Source organism: Leptopilina boulardi, unplaced genomic scaffold, assembly GCF_019393585.1.
Source record: "Leptopilina boulardi isolate dan_hultmark-lab unplaced genomic scaffold, ZJU_Lbou_2.1 LbouV2_126, whole genome shotgun sequence".
NCBI classification, from domain to species: Eukaryota; Metazoa; Arthropoda; class Insecta; order Hymenoptera; family Figitidae; genus Leptopilina; species Leptopilina boulardi.
This window is the reverse complement of record NW_026137670.1, coordinates 1,396,466-1,414,831: the sequence shown is the minus strand read 5'-3', so window position 1 is coordinate 1,414,831 and position 18,366 is coordinate 1,396,466. Positions and strand designations below refer to the sequence as shown.

Here is an 18,366-nt window from a genome sequence, read left to right as displayed (position 1 = left end):
TCTTTTCAGAAGAAGTTTGCGTCACGACTCGCATGACAAATATAGTTACAATATACACGAGTGCATGACATTACGAAGCTATTTATGCGAATCTCACTGTTACAATATTACACCATTTTCTTTTTTTTTATATAACATTTTGTCAACTACAAATTTTATGCCTTTTATTCTTTTTGAATCGTCATCAAAAAAAAATAAACACGATCCTTAGGGAAATTATTCTTCCTCTAGGAAATTTATTTACTTTTTTTTTCTAAAGTAGAAAATAACTAAAAATATAATTGAATCTTTGATTACGAATTAAATGTCAGTTTTTCAAAATTCAAAATGGCGGATCCAATATGGCGGACGATAAAATTAAAAATTGGTTACCCACTTGGAAAGATTCCCCGGAAAGTGCCCCCTGGAGGTTCTATCGGAATTCCGCCGGAACTTCCAACGTAATTCCGTCGGAATTCCATCGGAGTTACAAAGAATTTTCGATGGGATTCCGACGAAATTCTGACGGAATTCCGACGGAATTAGGACTCTAAAAAATTTAGAAAAATCCCATCGAAAATTCTTTGGAACTCCGATGGAATTCCGACGGAATTTCCGGGGAATCTTTCCGCCGGAACTTCCAACGTAATTCCGTCGGAATTCCATCGGAGTTCCAAAGAATTTTCGATGGGATTCCGACGAAATTCCGACGGAATTAGGACTCTAAAAAATTTAAAAAAATCCCATCGAAAATTCTTTGGAACTCCGATGGAATTCCGACGGAATTTCGGGGGAATCTTTCCGCCGGAACTTCCAACGTAATTCCATCGGAGTTCCAAAGAATTTTCGATGGGATTCCGACGAAATTCCGACGGAATTAGGACTCTAAAAAATTTAGAAAAATCCCATCGAAAATTCTTTGGAACTCCAATGGAATTCCGACGGAATTTCCGGGGAATCTTTCCCCCGGAACTTCCAACGTAATTTCGTCGGAATTCCATCAGAGTTCCAAAGAATTTTTGATGGGATTCCGACGAAATTCTAACGGAATTCCGATGGAATTAGGACTCTAAAAAATTTAGAAAAATCCCATCAAAAATTCTTTGGAACTCCGATGGAATTCCGACGGAATTTCCGGGGAATCTTTCCAAGTGGGTAACCAATTTTTAATTTTATCGTTCGCCATATTGGATCCGCCATTTTGAATTTTGAAAAACTGACATTGGATTACGTTGGAAGTTCCGGCGGAATTCTGATAGAACCTCCAGGGGGGCACTTTCCGCGGATTCTTTCCAAGTGGGTACTCGGATTTACTAATCTTGTCTACAGCCAAGGGGTTAATAAATTAATTGAATAAAATTTTAATTATCTAAATTGATGAAATTGAATTTACAAAAAATGAAAAATGTTTTTTTTTTCCTAAGAAAAGAAAACTTGATTGTTCAAGGTGTGAAAGAATTTTACCGATACTGCTTCTATATATATATGAGATAGCACTCAAGCGAAAACCGTCTTCAAATCCCAAAGTCCTATATGTGTGTGTGTGTGCGATATTGACAGAGCTCGGTTGCACTATATTTGTTCAAGAAAAAGTTGATGGAAAGTCGAAAGATCGTGTTTCAAATAAGTTTTTCTGTGGACAATTCGAAGGTGGCGAGAATGCCCGGAATGCTTTTTGATCATTCAGCCAAAATGTGCTCTGAGTAGTCAACTTTTACGAAAACGAAAAAATTGGATCGTTCGCCATATAACAGTGTGAGATCAATCCAAATAAACTGAGAATTTTCTGCATCGAATAAAATGTTTAGAGCAAAGAGAGAGGGATATATCATATATGATGTATGGGGAAATAAATCGAATTTTCCTTTATTTGTAAACTTTCACATAATATATATATACAAACGGAAAAAAATTTATTTGAAACAACCAAATTTTGTTTGAAAAAAAAACCAAAAATGGTTGATTTAACCAAAAAGTTTATTTGGTTCAAGTAAAAATTTTTCTTCAATTGAATTTATTAAAATAAGATCCACTTTTTAAAAAGCCTGTAAATTATTTTCAATCTAATATGATAAGAATTATTATTATTTTTTCTTTTGATATAATTGGATATATTCAAAGATAATCATCATCAGACTGCAAAATCCGATTACTTAATAACCCTTTGCTTATATATAGTCTTGTAAAAATTATTAGTATACGTTTCATTTATTAAAAAGAAATATACATATTTTTCAATGGATAATTTTTGGTCCTCTTCACATCTCGTATTTTCAGAAAAAAAAAAAAAAATTTATGTATATTTGCAAAGCACGTATTTATTTATTTTTTTTTTTTACAATATGCGAAAAATTCTCAACTCAAACTCAACCTACTCGAAGATAACATGATTTGGTAAACTTCGTTCGAGACTGTTTTTACGATCCATTGCTTTTTCAATATGCTGTTGCAATTAACTTCCAAGAGGTCTCCTCTCCCGTCCTCTTGACTCTCTTGAGTCTCCAAGGAGAACCGGAAGCGGAGAGACTGGGGAAAGGGTGGGGGGTAGGAAGGGGCTCCGGACACTGTAACCGAGTTATAAACACAAGTATAAAAATGAAATTTGTGGAGACCCTCTTCTACGTTCGGATAAGACATTATTTAATTTTGTATCGCAACTACTTTTCGCTTAAAGCAATGTGCTGTCTCTCGCAGATTTTAGCGTCCCTTATCCGCTCTCAAGAAATATTTCATGTCTGGATTTTAATCAGGTTACAAAATTAATTCTCATACCAAACATTTTATAAAAAAAATAAAAATAAAAAAATAAATGAGAGTGAAAGAGAGAGAATTTCATCTCTTCCAAGGTAAAATTCTTCATTGCCGCGCATCTCTTAGCATTTTCATTTTAACCCTTTTTTCACATCTTAGGAATTTGAAAGTGATTAATTTTTGACATTTTCTTTTGCCACTTTTTTTAAAATTTTTACAATTAATTTTTTTTTGACAAAGTATTTAAATTTTTCAAAAGAAATTTATTTTTACTTTTTGGAAGATTTTGATATATATAAAAAATATTGGTTTATTATAAATTTGATGTTAGATTAAAAAAAAAAAAATTCCATCATATTGGATCTGCTATTTTAAATTTTGAAAATCAAACGTCAAATTCGTAATCAGCGACACAAAAAACCCCCGAGTAACAAGTTTCAAGCTAATTCGATATTTAATAAAAAAATTCCGCCATATTGGATCCGCCATTTTGAATTTTAAAAATCTGATGTGAGATTCGTAATTATCGACTTCCAAAATTCTTAGGTAATGAATTTCAGAGTGAATTCAATGAAATTTTAATACAATTTTTCGCGAATTCGATAAATTTAAAAAAAAATTCGCCATATTGGATCCGCCATTTTGAATTTCAAAAAATTGATGTCTTATTCATAATCAGCGACCCCTAGCAACTAGTTTAAAAATAGAAAAAATAATTTTTATTTTTGTATTTAAAAAAGAAAATATATTTCTGAAATAAAATAATTCTTTAATTGGGTATTTTTTAACAATGTTAAATATTTTTAAATATTTTTAAATATTTAAATATTTTTTAAATTTTTAATATTTTACAAATTGTGAAATAATTTTATTTATGGAAATATTTTCTATTTAGTTTAAGAATTCTGAGAATAAAGTCAAAGTGCGCGCATCATAATAAAAGTTTACATTCGCAGGTATACAAGGTCATTGTCTACAATCGCAAATCAAGGGGCGGGACAATTAGAAGCACAGTGAAATTACTCTAAACTAAACAGTTACAATTCGAATTGCAATCAGTGAACACGTGTTCAATTATCGTCAAACAATTTTTTTTTTAATTTCTCAATTCAATATCTAAAGTATAAGATTATTTTCTTTTATCCATTTTTTCAAGAAAGTAAATAGTTTCGGGAGTGTTCGAATTTTTTTTTTAAAACCGCGATCGATGAAATTTTAGGGTGTTTTTTTTTGTATTAAATTTTTTAACCTTTATGTTTGTATAAGCTTCGGGAGTGTTCGAATTTCTTTAAACCGCGATCGAATGTTAGGGTGTTTTCTTTTTATTTTCAATTATATCGGGAGTGTTCGAAATTTTTTTAATCGCGTGTGTATTTTTGTGAGTGCATCTGGTAATATTCATGCAACACCAAATGGAAGGTACTTAATTTTTTTTAATTATTATTTTTTTTTAATTTATTTTTTATCTATTATTATATTTGTTATTATTTTATTTTCATATTTATTATTATTATAATTCACTGTTAAAATTGCATATGATGTACTTTGAAAAGCGAAATTCTATAACAGAAAAATCCAGTCACGAAGAATCGAACCCCGGTCCTTGTTGTTTCAAATCCAGTAGGGAAGCCACTCGGCCATCTCACATGTTTGTGAACTAAAAGTGATAATTCACTGTATTTAGAAAAATTACTACAATTTCTTGAAATTGCTTACATTTTCTTGTAGTGTTTAATGAATTTAATAATTTTACTTTCCAAAATTATCTAAAAATTAGTTTTATAATTAAAATAAATTTTTTTTTGTCTCCTATTTGATTAATTTTCCAAGAGAAAAAAAAATTTCTTTTCTAACTTTGATTTTGGTTTCCATTTTAGATACGAACAATTTGTAAAGTCTTGAAAGAGAGTTGCAATGTTGATTTTCTGTTTTAGTCGAATTCTCCAGGCATTTATCTAAAACGTCGGTTTCGTGTTATGTAGATGACTTCGTATATAGCTCTCTCTCCTCGTTGAGGCTAGGACCTTGTTGTATATATATAAAATTAGCATGCTCCGTGATAGGATTGAATTTATTCATGTACAATTTAAACTAGCTGACGAGGGTGAGCATCTATTGCATGCGTGCATACGCTCTCGCAAAATATATATAGTTATTTATACAGTAACAAGAGCATGTTTTCTCTCCTTCTATATGATTGAACTTCTTTGAATGATTGACTATCAGTTTTCTACTAGTTTTCTATCAACGAGAATATAATATGAAAATTAGTTACATATTCAATTGATCCTTTCAAATATTATAATTTCAATTTCTCCTTTACAAAACAAAATTGTATTTATAATTATTCTACCGAGGAATATATTAGACAATAACTAATCGATTGGGTAATTATTGAGATAATACTCTATATAATCTGTAATTGTCCAATGGAGAACAATTATTTCAATATATTGAACAGAACAAAACATACTTGAATATTATTAATAATCAATATTGTTTCCTTTGCAGTTGCGTAATATTCTCTAGATCTAAATCACAAATTATTACTTTTCTTTAAATTTAACACTTAAGAAATTGGAAATTAGTAGCTTTTTCACTTCATATTTCACTGAAAATTAGTAGAATTCTTTACTGATTGAAGCAGTCAAATCTGTTTTACCGATTAATGATAATGCAGATTTGAGTGTTCTGTTGTACCGATTACTGATAATGCAGATTTTAGTGTTCTGTTTTACCGATTACTGATAATGCAGATTTTTAGTGTTCTGTTTTACCGATTAATGATAATGCCGATTTGACTGTTGAAATCAGTCAAGTTTCCGAAAAAATTAACAATGTAACAATCTTAATGAGTAAAAAAAAGGGATTTTTTCATTGTTAGGAATTTTTTTAGCTAGTAGATGAGAAACTTTTCTTTCATTGGCACACAGAGGGTGTACTTATGAGTGCTTCTAGCCGGTTCAATTATCTCTAAATAGCCGTATAATCGTGGCGGTCGAGAACACATGGGAGATACTTGACAACCAAGAGAGAAAGAGAAGGGTTAGTATTCTTGCATTTTACCACCCTCGACGAATTCCTACATGCTCTTAACAACAAGCACCATTTTTCATTTTATATATATATATATATATATATATATATATATATATATATATATATATATATATATGTGAGAGAGAGAATTAACTCCCTCTCTTTTCACAGATTTCATCTTGTTCCAAAAATTCACTTCGAGATAATGAAAATTTGAATCGTGAAATTATATTTCTAATTTTCTCTACCCTTCAGAATTACATGCGAAAATTATTTCCAAATACTCATCTTAAGGACCTGGGGATTTTAAATAATTATATATCTTCTAAAGAGTATAATATGTATAATTCCAGAATAATGAAAATTTGTGTATATTCACTGAAAATACACAAACGTGAATTTAATGAGGAATTTTTCTTTTTAATTAAATAAAATTACGAATGAAAAATATATTATTTATTTTTCTACCAAATTATATTATAATAAAAAAGCAAAAATTTTTTTTGTTGTGTTTAAAAGAAACAGAAAATGTTTTTTGACTTGTGTAAATCATTTAAAAGTTTTCTTGATATTAAATTATCATGCTCATTGAACATGCAATGAAACAATTTTTCGCAAAATGCCTCTAAAATCTCATCAAGTACATAGTGAAATTGTTTTTAACCCGCACTTTGTTTGATCATACAAATCAAGTTGCCGAGAGTCAAACGACAGTCAATTAACTACCGTTCACCCCTAACCAACATGATTTCAAAGCTCTCTCCTAGTACAGGGAATCTGTCTCTCTCTCTCTCTTGTCCCCTTGTCGAAGTGACATAAAGCCCAGCCCGTTCGTTACCTAATCACATTTGGCACCGCGAGGTCTGAAAGGGTTAACCTCCGTTTCGACGAAGCAACAGAGGTCGAAACGCGCCTAGACTTGAGCGGATGTATATTTCCATGTTTCTCAGTGAAATACACGAATTGCGACCCCGAGATTTTGGCTCTCTGATGAGAAGGCAGGGGGAATGGAAAAAAAGTGAAATTGAAAATGGAGACCATAGGTGGAAAGAGGGTATAAACGAGAATGAAAAGCAGGGATGAGAATGAGAGAAGGAAAAAAGAGTGAATTTCAGGTGAAAAAAAAAAAAGAGAGAGAGAGAGAGAGAGAGAGAGAGAGAGAGAGAGAGAGAGAGAAGTGTATATGTGTGAGAAAGGGGAGAAAAAAAATTCAATGTGAGAAAAAAGGAAAAATTCTTATTGCAAGAGAAAGAAGAAAGAATCAATGTGAGATATGGAAGGAGAGTTCAAGCAGGGTTGAAAAAAAAACATGGTAAAAAAAAGGGTTAAAAGCAAAAAATAAACGAGACATATATACACCATTCTTTTGTATATATGTGATACATTTACTGATACACGTGCGCGAGCTTTACGTTTATTGTTCTGTATAAAATATTAAAAAAGATTTCCAGATGTTTATTTTATTTTTTTCAAAAAAAATAGGTATCATTCTGCATTTGTAGTAAATATATATAAACTGTAATGTTAAAACCAAGGATTTAAAAATCACGTCTTTTTTTTTTTGTCTAATTTCAGAAATTCTTTCCAAGGAGAAGGATGGATGCGACAAAATCAACGACTGGTGAGTAATTTAATTATTAACTAATTTATATTCTAAATAGAATATTATTTTTTCGAAAAATTTTGAAAAAAGATTTTTACAGTGTAGTTTTAATAATTTTCTCATCGTCAACATATTGCCACTCGGGAGAATAAAAGTTTCTCTTTCATAGAATTTGTTTTCCAGAAGCTTAATTTTAATGCTTTTTAAAAGACTTATATTTAATGGAAAATTTAAAAAAAAAAAAAGAAGGAAACAGTTTTAAATTTTAATATTTCACTCGATTATAAATTTTTTTTATCTATTTTTTAATTTTCACAATTTTTATACAAAGTCGTTTTTAATAGTGTTCTGAAATTGAGAAAATAGAGTAAAACAATTTTTTTTCTTTCAATTTTTGCATTCAATTAATAATTTAATAATGTTTTAAAGTCCATCAAATTTTCCCATGAATTTTAAGTAAGATATCAAATTTTTTTTTTTTTTAATATTTTCTAGAATCGTAAAAAAATTTATTATTCTCAAGGGATAAATGATATTTGTCTTTTGAGAAATATTTAATGATTCAAGAAAAAAAAGAGGTTAAAGGGGAAAAAAAATATTTTTAAAAACTGATTCCGCCATATTAGATTCGCCATTTTGAATTTTTGAGAAAATTCTATCGGACTTTTTGCCAGTGATCCCGATTCTCTTTCAGTAACGTGTTCTAAGAGAAAATATTTGCTTAAACTCCCCAAATAATGAGCTTCAAGCGAATAGAATCAATTTTTTAAAATAGTTCCGCAATTTTTGATTCGCAATTTAAAATTTTTAAAAATTGCTATCGAATTTACTGTCAGCGATTCTGAAATTCGCCAAGTAATGATTTTTAAGCAAATGTTTGCTTAAAAACCCCCAAGTAACCAACTTCAAGCAAACAAAAGCGATTTTTCAAAATACTTCCGCCATTTTGTATCCGACATTTTGAATTTCGAAAACTGCTATTGGATTTACAATCAGCGATCCTCAGACACGTCAAATATTGAATTTTTAGCAAATATTTGCTTAAACCCCCCTCCCCCCCCCCAAGTAACCAGCTTCAAGCGAATAAAAGCGATTTTTTAAAATACTTCCGCCATTTTGTTTCCGACATTTTGAATTTCGAAAACTGCTATCGGATTTACAATCAGCGATCCTCAAACACGTCAAATATTGAATTTTTAGCAAATATTTGCTTAAAACCCCCGAAGTAACCAACTCCAAGCAAAAAAAATTAATTTTTAAAACTTATTTCGCCATATTGGATCCGCCATTTTGAATTTTTGAAAAAAACGTTATCTGATTTGCTATCATCAATTCCAAAACTCTCCAATAAACAAATTTTTTTCGCAAATATTTGCTTAAAAATCCCCAAGTAACCAACTCCAAGCAAATAAAAGCGATTTTTTAAAATACTTCCGCCATTTTGTATCCGATATTTTGAATTTCGAAAACTGCTATCGGATTTACAATCAGCGATCCTCAAACACGTCAACTATTGAATTATTAGCAAATATTTGCCTAAACCCCCTCAAGTAACCAATTTCAAGCAAATAAAATTAATTTTTAAAACATATTCCGCCATATTGGATCCGCCATTTTGAATTTTTGAAAAAAACATCGAATTTGCTATCATCAATTCCAAAGTCTTCAATAAACAAATTCTTTTCGCAAATATTTGCTTAAAAATCCCCAAGTAAGGAGTTTTAAATTATTTTAAAACTAGTTCCGCCATATTGGATCCGACATTTTGAATTCTTCAATTCTACCACTGAATTCAGTGTATATATTTTGTCATATTCGAATTATCAAATTCAAAAATCAAATCTGTAAAATATATAATCTAGTTTTTGATTATAGAAAATTATTTATCATAAATCGTATATAATTGACGTGTTATTTTCCACGTATATTGAGGATAAAAAAGTAACCAAATAATCCGCTAATTTTCCTTTTTAATTCACCCTTTTTACTTGTCAAGTACATGCATGTATACCTTTGATAAAATGAGTAAATACATGTGTTCATTTGAATCCACACATACGAATATAAGCGCACTCGATTGGCGACGAGCTGCGCGGCATTGGAAGTGAAAGAGGAGGTTGCTCAAGAGGAGGAGAGTAGAGAAAGGGGGTGAGGGAGGGATTTGAGGGGCGCGATGCTAAAACCCAAAGAAACATTCTGATACTATACAGCGCGAACCGACAGTTTCTGTTCCGAGGTCGGTCGGTTCGCGATTCTCTTTTGCGATGATGCTTCCAAACATCTCTTAATAATTGCTCTCTCAAAAAAAAAAAACTTTACTCATCAGAAACCAAAATTATAAATAGAGATAGAAAAAATAAAAGAGGTTTGACCTTGAACTTCCTTGTGGATTCACGATCCATGTAATCAGAAAAAGAGATCGTTTTAACAGATCGATAATAGTAATCGTCAAAGAGTGGTGGGGGAGCGATAAAAGAAAGATAGATAGAGAGAGAGAGAGAGGGGAATTCGCGCATGGCGAACCGTTGCCTCTCCACCTCCGGAAAACGTCGCGTGCTCTCTTGCAACTTCAGTTCGTTCTCCGAGAACCGCGCTCGGGGTGATTCGCTCTGATTCATTGTGTATATGTGATTCGCAAAATTAAAGCGATTTCTATTTGTATAAAAAAACATGAAGTGTCGTGCATTTTATTTTCAAAATTAGTTTTTTTTTTGGAAAGTCTAATTTACTGGTAAAGGAAATATTAAGGAAATTCTTTCAAAATCAACAAGAAGCATTTTTTTTTTAAGGATTCACAAATCCAATACAAGTGACATTGATGGATATCGCCTGGCAGACACTGTTGTTAAGACGTGAAAGTCTAATCAGTATTCTTAGTATCAATAAATTGGAAGATTTACAAGCGAAGGAAATTTAAATTTTAATGCACTTTCAAGGTGTTTTAATTCCTCTTGTAAAATTGTAAAATCGTTTAGCAAAATATTTGCGGAACATTTAATAAGAATTTTGGAAAGCAGATTTTGAAGAAGAAGCAGATTTAGCTATCTGTAACCTAGGGAGGTACTTGTAATTTGAATTATAGTATTATCCAAAGGAATGATTTATTCGAGGATGATGACAATAGCTAAGGAGGAATATTGTGGATGAAAATGATGTGTTGCATGGAATGTGTTGATTGTCTAAGTAAGCAATAATGAGTGACCAAGTGTAGTGCTTCGGAAACATGATCGGTCACCACGAGTACAAGCAAGTACTTTGGTGTGTTGAGAGTGTTTCGAGGATCCGTGTTATTGTCGATTGGCACTAAAACTACTTGGCATCTGGTGAAACTACTCGTCATCTGTGTGAATATCAACTCCTCGTCTGGTGAATTTACTCCTCATTCGTGAAACCCTTCTCTTCACTACACATATAGATATAGCAGTGAAGTTGTCTATATATATGTGCAAGTTACTCCCACTTGTAGATATATATGTATCAGTGAACTTGCAGTACGTTTGGGAGATCATCAAGTGGCTCTTGTTGTTTTGATGACCTCGGGCCACCTCTGAAGGTGTCAAGTGTGTTGATGCAAATTCAATCTCATCATTCACAGTGCTAAACGCGTGCATCTCTCAGTGATTTTTAGTGTTGAAAAGTTTTGTGTCTTTTCATCATTACTTTGATGATTTTACAGTAAGTTTTTTTTTTTTGTCATACTATCTGGAACGCGCACGCCAAGCTGACAAGGAGAACGCGTCGTAAACTCGCGCGGCAAAACGCTTCTTCTTCACGACCCAAGGAATCTCTTCTTTACCCACCCAAGATTGCCTCACAGGTAAAGTTGGATTCTGAGTATACATGTAATGAGTTCTTACACTTATTTCAAAGCGAGAACAACGCGTCAGTCTAAAGATGATTTGTCGTTATTGCAAAACCAGTAGTGAGCTCAAAACTCATTCACCTCTCTTTTTCTTCTTCTTCTTCTTCTTCTTTTCTTTTACGATGAGGGATTAGCTTCGATTTTACACTTTGAAATTCTTCACGGTTATATCTCTCTTCACTTTAAAGATATGAGAAAAAAAAAGTGATAAAATTTACGTTTTCGTATTAGGGGAAAAATTTCAAGAAATATTAGGTTATTTTTTTTTTTTTAAATTTTGAATTTTTCATTGCTTCCATTTTTGAGAAATTATTTCTATTTCTAATTCTGAATTAGTGTTTTCATAACACTAAAGATTCTATCAGATTAATCAATGACTTTTTTTTCAGTTATCATTAATTTTAGATTAAAATGATTGTTATAATTGATGTTTAAATATTTAAAAAAAAAATACATTACAATTAAAAAACATTAAATTTTGTTTCCAACAATTAGTGATCGTTTAAAACAATGTTTCATAAATCATCAATTAAATGTTCCAGTCAGCATTCGTCAAAAATTATTACCCGGAAAATAAATTCTATTTTATTTTAATCAGTGGTAATTTTAAAACAATAGAAGCAAATTGCTAATAAAAATTTTATTTTCATTTATTGACATATTTTAAAATAATATACGAAAAGTAATTTAAAAATCTTTTTCCGTTTTCAATTAAACAAAAATTTCATATAGTTATATATTTCAATATACAAGTTAATTAAAAAAAAAAATTTTTTTTTATTTTTTATCGACTATAGAAAATTAATCTTTATATAGATATTGTGTGTCCTATTTTATGACATTTTTTTTTTTTTGTGTATATAAAAATAGGGGGTTTGAAAATCTCATTGAAGAGTTAGTTTGTCAATATCCGCAGAGTAATATTATACCGTAAATTGTACAAAATATCGGATAAAAATGTATCTGACAAATCAACAATCTATTTGTGCTTGTTTTTTTGAATGTCATTTACCTTTTTTTTTTTGAACATTTTCCAAAGCGACACTATATATTTTTTTTTTCCTCTTTTTGCATTCAAATCGATATAAATTCTGATGGGAAAATGTTGTTTGCGTTAAATTCATTTCGAGAAAACGATGAATTATTGGCTCGGCTGAAAAATATTGAATATCAAATATATATATTGATGATTTTAAAATCACATGAATTTTGATACGTTTGATTCAAGAATATTAAAAATTCTATTGAAATTTTAAATGATTGATAAATAATTTGAAAAGTTAAATTAATTTCCGTAATAGTATTTTTCCTTTTTTGATTTTTCTTCTACCTGTCTATTTTATCTCTTATTTTCTTCTTTTTTCCTTGAATGCACGTTTAGAAAAATTGTGTCAATAAATTTTTTTAAAATGATAGATTTTGAGAGATTAAAAATCATCAATATATATATATATATATATAATACGTGTGTCAAAGTTCGTTGTATATTTATATAGGAATGAAATGGAAGAGATGAAACATGTTCTTTAACGGAGGAGGAAAAATCGAATACAGTGAGCGCGATAAGCAGGAAATTCAATAGAAACTGACGATTTCGCTAGTATACACATTTGGTCGAAATAAATCGTCTGCGAACTACATACATATATGAGAGACGTGTTCAAGATATTCCTTGCACGATATTGCGTTTATATTTCGCACTACTATACGAATAGAAACGAAATTGCCCCGTTTTTCCGTAATAAATGGTCTCGGAAAATACATACACATGAAAAAGAAATTGTCACGGTTATTAGATACAACTTTCACTTTGCAAAATATCCATTTTAACCTTCGCGAATTCTTCCCGCGTGTATGAAATATAGAAAACATTTGTTTGGAAAAAAAAAATGCTCCACTCTTTTTTATACTATATTTTTTTCATTTATTGAATTAACTCATTTTTTATTATTAATTTTTGAATACAAAATTTGCTTTTTAAATTTTTATATATAACGTCAAATTTTTGTCTCTACGTATAAAATATACCAAAAAAAAAAATTCTAATATTTATGGAGTTGTAAAATTTTTCGAATAGATTATATTTATTTTTTCTAGTGGAAAATGGAAAAAGAAATTGTTTCAACGTTATGTGAGCGCAATTTTTTATTTTTCATGTATTTAATTAATTTTTGTGAAAATTAAAAATTTTAATAAAAATTTTGTTTTTTAATTTTAAATTTATATAACATGGACATAGTTTTAAAAGAGATGGAGATTTTTTCCCTATTTTTCTGAAAATTGAAAAGAGAGAGAAAAATTTTTTTTTTTTTTTATTTATCTGGATTTATATTTATGGTGAAAGAAATGAAAAATTTTTTATTCACATGAACATATAATCTGTTTCTTTAACCGTAATAAACCTCTGAAGCTTTTTCTAAAATTAAATAGGAAACTTGGGCGCAAATGATGAAAATCCAGAACGACATAATTCGAAGATAAAATGATATGCGTTTTCATATATTTTTTTTTTAAAGAAGAGCTTTTTTGAAATGAAAGCTGCTTTTACTTTTGAATTTTGTGATATTTACAATATATAGCTTGAAGGGGGAAAATGGAACTTGATTCAAACCTAAATCCCCAGCTTACCTGTTCTGTCACAGTCTGCATACAAATTATTTGCTTGCGCTAAAATCACGTAAATCTATGAGTTCTCGAAATAAATATTAAAAAAAAAAAAAAAAAAAACAGTGGAAAAATAAACATGTACTTTTTTTCTGCAAAAAGATCTATTACATAAATGCTCAGTTTGTTTTTGAAGTTGGTATATATATATACAATGTAGAATTTTATAGAGACACAAATATTGCAATCGATAGAACAACTTCACTCACTTTTTCTCTATCTCTCTCTCTTTTTCTCTCTTTCTCTATCAATTTTTATGAATGCGCACTTGAAACTGGTTTCAACGTTTTACCACTCTACAATTAGTTCTTTGCCCCGCGCAGTATTAAGGATCTGCTCGTTATTTTATTGGTCTGCAATTATCGCACTTTTACGCGCACTCTCCATGATTATTATATTTTTATAAAACAAATCTCTCCCGACGTATAATTATTTTAAACGCCTTAAATGGCGGCGAAAAATATTACTTTTCATGATTTTTTACTTTTTTAATGAATTTGGATCTGCGGAAGTAAATATATATATATACATATATCTCAATTAGTAAAAATCACTGGGATTTACTTAAATTTTTTTTAGTATTTTTTATTCTAATTCATAGTTTACTTTACTTATTTATTTTAATATTTATTAATTTTTATATAATTACTATTTTTTAGTATTATTTGTATTATTAGTATTATTATTATTATTATTACAATTTTATAAGAAATTTTTTTTTACACTTTTATTATTTTCAGTAAATATTTGAACATAAATTAACGATTTGAGACAAGTTGTCAATTATTTTAATAGTAGTTAAAATTATTTTACAAAGTGTTAAAGCAAATGATTAATGCGAGAGCAGGTTTCGCGGCTCTTGTATAATTTACTGAGTAAACTTAACACTTAAACCTTAAAAAAATATCTAAATATTTAGAACTCATAAAAATGTAGAAGTTGTTTTTTTTTCCAAAAAATAATTTCTATATCGATTTTGTTAATTTTCATAATTTTGAAAAATAACAATAGAAAAATTGTATTACTATTTTACTTCCACTGTATTCAATTTCAATCGTGGCAATAGAAAAAAAAAACAAAATAAAAAATAGACATGGAAAAATATTTATTATTTTTATTGTAATTACAATAGAGAAAGAAAATAAAAAAAAATAGATCGAAAAATATTTATTATTTTTATTGTAATTAAAATAGAGAAACAAATTAAAAAAGTATAGATGGAAAAAATATTTTATTTTCATTGTAATTACAATAGAGAAACAAATTAAAAATTAATTGAAAAATATTTTTATTTTAGTTACAATAGAGAAAAAAAATATTAAAAATATATCGAAAAATATTTATTATTCAATCGTTTTTATTGTAATCACTGTTTTGAAAAGTAAAATGATTGTTAAAACGGTTCCTGAAAACATTTTCCAGTTACAATTATCATAATAATGATCAAGTATATACAATAAAAGTGATTAATATACACGTATAATAATGGGAAAAAAAATATTATCATAAAGGAATGGATAATATTTTTTTTGATGACCTTAAAAGAGGAATAAAAGTTATAACTGTGAATGAATATTGTGATTCATTTATCAACGTTAGAAATGGGAAAAGTCGGTAAATTCAGGGAAAAATAGAAATAATATTACCTCCAAAGGTATGTATATATATATATATATACAATATAAAATCCAAGTGAAGAATCGCGCGCGTAGGTAGAGGTGGTGGTGTATCATCAAACAAAACTGGTTTTTGAATTCTTTCCTCGCCCTCTCGAAGGATTCGATCAAAAGTTGAGGGAACTCGTCTTAGTTTCAGGTCGAACCTATCTCGACGAAAAATCTATGTCAACTGACATGTTGACACGTGTTCGGACGTAGCACGAGACTCCATAGAAGTCAGGTAACTAGTGTCAGATTTCACTATATTTTTATATGTGTACATGTATGTGTGTCTGAAGCACGCATATTCGCATAAAAACGCATCACTTTTTTTTCAACACACTTGACATTCATTTGAGTCACAAATCAAAAAAAAAAAAAATATATATGCGCGAGAAAAACATACGTGTTTCTTTGCAATAAGCAAAAAGGTCAATGTCATTCTGACTATATCATGTTGCTTGATTTTAGATATGCATTTCATTTTGTTATGATGCCGCTATCGTAGCTTCCATTTTTCTGTCATGATGCGCCTCTATAAAAGACATCAACTCAAATGGTTCATTTTATTTCGCAAAACACTCCTCCAATTGTTGTGTGAGTAAAAAAATTGTAATCTCAATTTTTATCAGGGTTTGGAAATGTTAAAATTGAATTTTTTAGTGTTAAACGTTGAATATTTCAATTGTTTTTTGTGAAAAACGTTGAGATTTCTCTGGCATTAAACGGTTGTAGTTTCACTTAATGATGATTTTAGGCGTTGAAAATTTAAAACGCTGATAATTTCAGAAAATAGTAGAGGTAAACGTTGGTATTTCAGTTGACGGTACTTAAAAACGTTGATTCATTTTTGATTCCTTTAGCACTAAACGGTTATAATTTCAGTGGAGGATAATTTTAGGCGTTGAGAATTTGAAACGCTGATAATTTCAAAAAATATTAGAGGTAAACGTTGATATTTCCGTTGACGGTAGTTAAAAACGTTGATTAATATGTGATTCCTTTAGCACTAAACGGTTGCAATTTCAGTAGAGGATAATTTTAGGCGTTGACAATTTAAAACGCTGATAATTTCAAAAAATATTAGAGGTAAACGTTGATATTTCCGTTGACGGTAGTTAAAAACGTTGATTAATATGTGATTCCTTTAGCACTAAACGGTTGCAATTTCAGTAGAGGATAATTTTAGGCGTTGACAATTTAAAACGCTGATAATTTCAAAAAATATTAGAGGTAAACGTTGATATTTCCGTTGACGGTAGTTAAAAACGTTGATTAATTTGTGATTCCCTTAGCACTAAACGGTTATCTATATCTATATTATTAAACTGTAATTTCAGTAGAGGATAATTTTAGGCGTTGACAATTTCAAACGCTGATAATTTCAAAAAATATTAGAGGTAAACGTTGATATTTCCGTTGACGGTAGTTAAAAACGTTGATTAATATGTGATTCCTTTAGCACTAAACGGTTGCAATTTCAGTAGAGGATAATTTTAGGCGTTGACAATTTAAAACGCTGGTAATTTCAAAAAATATTAGAGGTAAACGTTGATATTTCCGTTGACGGTAGTTAAAAACGTTGATTAATTTGTGATTCCCTTAGCACTAAACGGTTATCTATATCTATATTATTAAACTGTAATTTCAGTAGAGGATAATTTTAGGCGTTGACAATTTCAAACGCTGATAATTTCAGAAAATATTTGAGATAAACGTTGATATTTCCGTTGATGGTAGTTAAAACCGTTGATTAATTTGCTATTCGCTTGTAATTTCAGCTGAAGATGATTTTAGGCGTTGACAAATTGAAACGCCGATACATTCAGAAAATAGTATAGGTAAACGTTGATTTTTTCATTGACGGTAATTAAAAACGAATAATTTGTGATTCCTTTAGCACTAAACGCTTGTTATTTCAATAAATAATAATTTTAAACGTTGACAATTTAAAACGCTGATAATTTCAGAAAATAGTAGAGGTAAACGTTGATTTTTCCATTGACGGTAGTTAAAAACGTTGATTAATTTGTAATTTGTTTAACACTAAACGTTTTTAATTTGAGTTGAGAATAATATTAGACGTTGACAATTTTAAAATTCAAATTTTAGTATTTCATAAAATGTTTATGGTTTCTAAAACGTTAATAGATTTAATCGAAATTTTTTTGAAACGTTGATAATTTAAGATAATTTTAACTTCAAACGCTGATAGTTGCAATGAATCATAATTTAAAACGTTGATAATTTAAAAACAAAATTTTAATTTAAAAAATGAAAAGTTAGCTGTTATTATTAACATTAAACGCTGAAAATTTCTTTCGTTGGTAATTTAAAATATTAGTAGCTTCAATCGTTGCTAATTTTAGTGAATTTGTAACTTCAAACGCTGTTAATTTTACATGGCGGTAAAAATAAACGCTGATAGTTGCAATCAATCTTAATTTTAAACATTGAAAATTTTCAAATATATTAAATTAAAAATTAAATTAAATCTAATTTACAAAAAAAAATTGACAAGATAAATTTCTAAAGAAAAAAAAAAATCTTTTTCCCCTCACGAATTTCGAATTATAGCTTTATAAAAATGCAATTTCCATAAAAAAAATATTAAATAAATGATGAAATAGCGGACCCGTGGAAAGAGTAATGGATTTATAATCTCATCCATTAATTTGAGACTGGTGGCAATTAAATCGATGGACATATTATTATTATTAACGTTTTCATATAAATGAAAGACGTGATTAGTCCGTACTTATTGATATTTTATTATTTTCTATAAATCTTAAATTGAATTTCATTTTCTT

At 29.2% G+C, this 18,366-nt stretch overlaps 1 protein-coding gene across 4 annotated transcripts in view; it reads left to right on the top strand.

Moving 5' to 3' along the window:
- The first annotated feature begins 3,919 nt into the window (after window positions 1-3,919).
- The window catches only part of LOC127291197 (latrophilin Cirl-like), a 332,370-nt gene continuing 317,923 nt past the window's right edge, over window positions 3,920-18,366 (top strand). Inside the window, exons 1-2 of one of the 4 annotated variants that reach the window (XM_051320149.1) lie at window positions 3,920-4,149; window positions 7,345-7,390. The gene's annotated coding sequence lies outside the window, so the exon portion shown is untranslated. Of the gene's footprint in view, window positions 4,150-7,344; window positions 7,391-9,940; window positions 11,190-18,366 lie in introns of those variants that run through there. The other 3 variants (XM_051320158.1, XM_051320151.1, XM_051320150.1) reach the window with 3 other exon arrangements.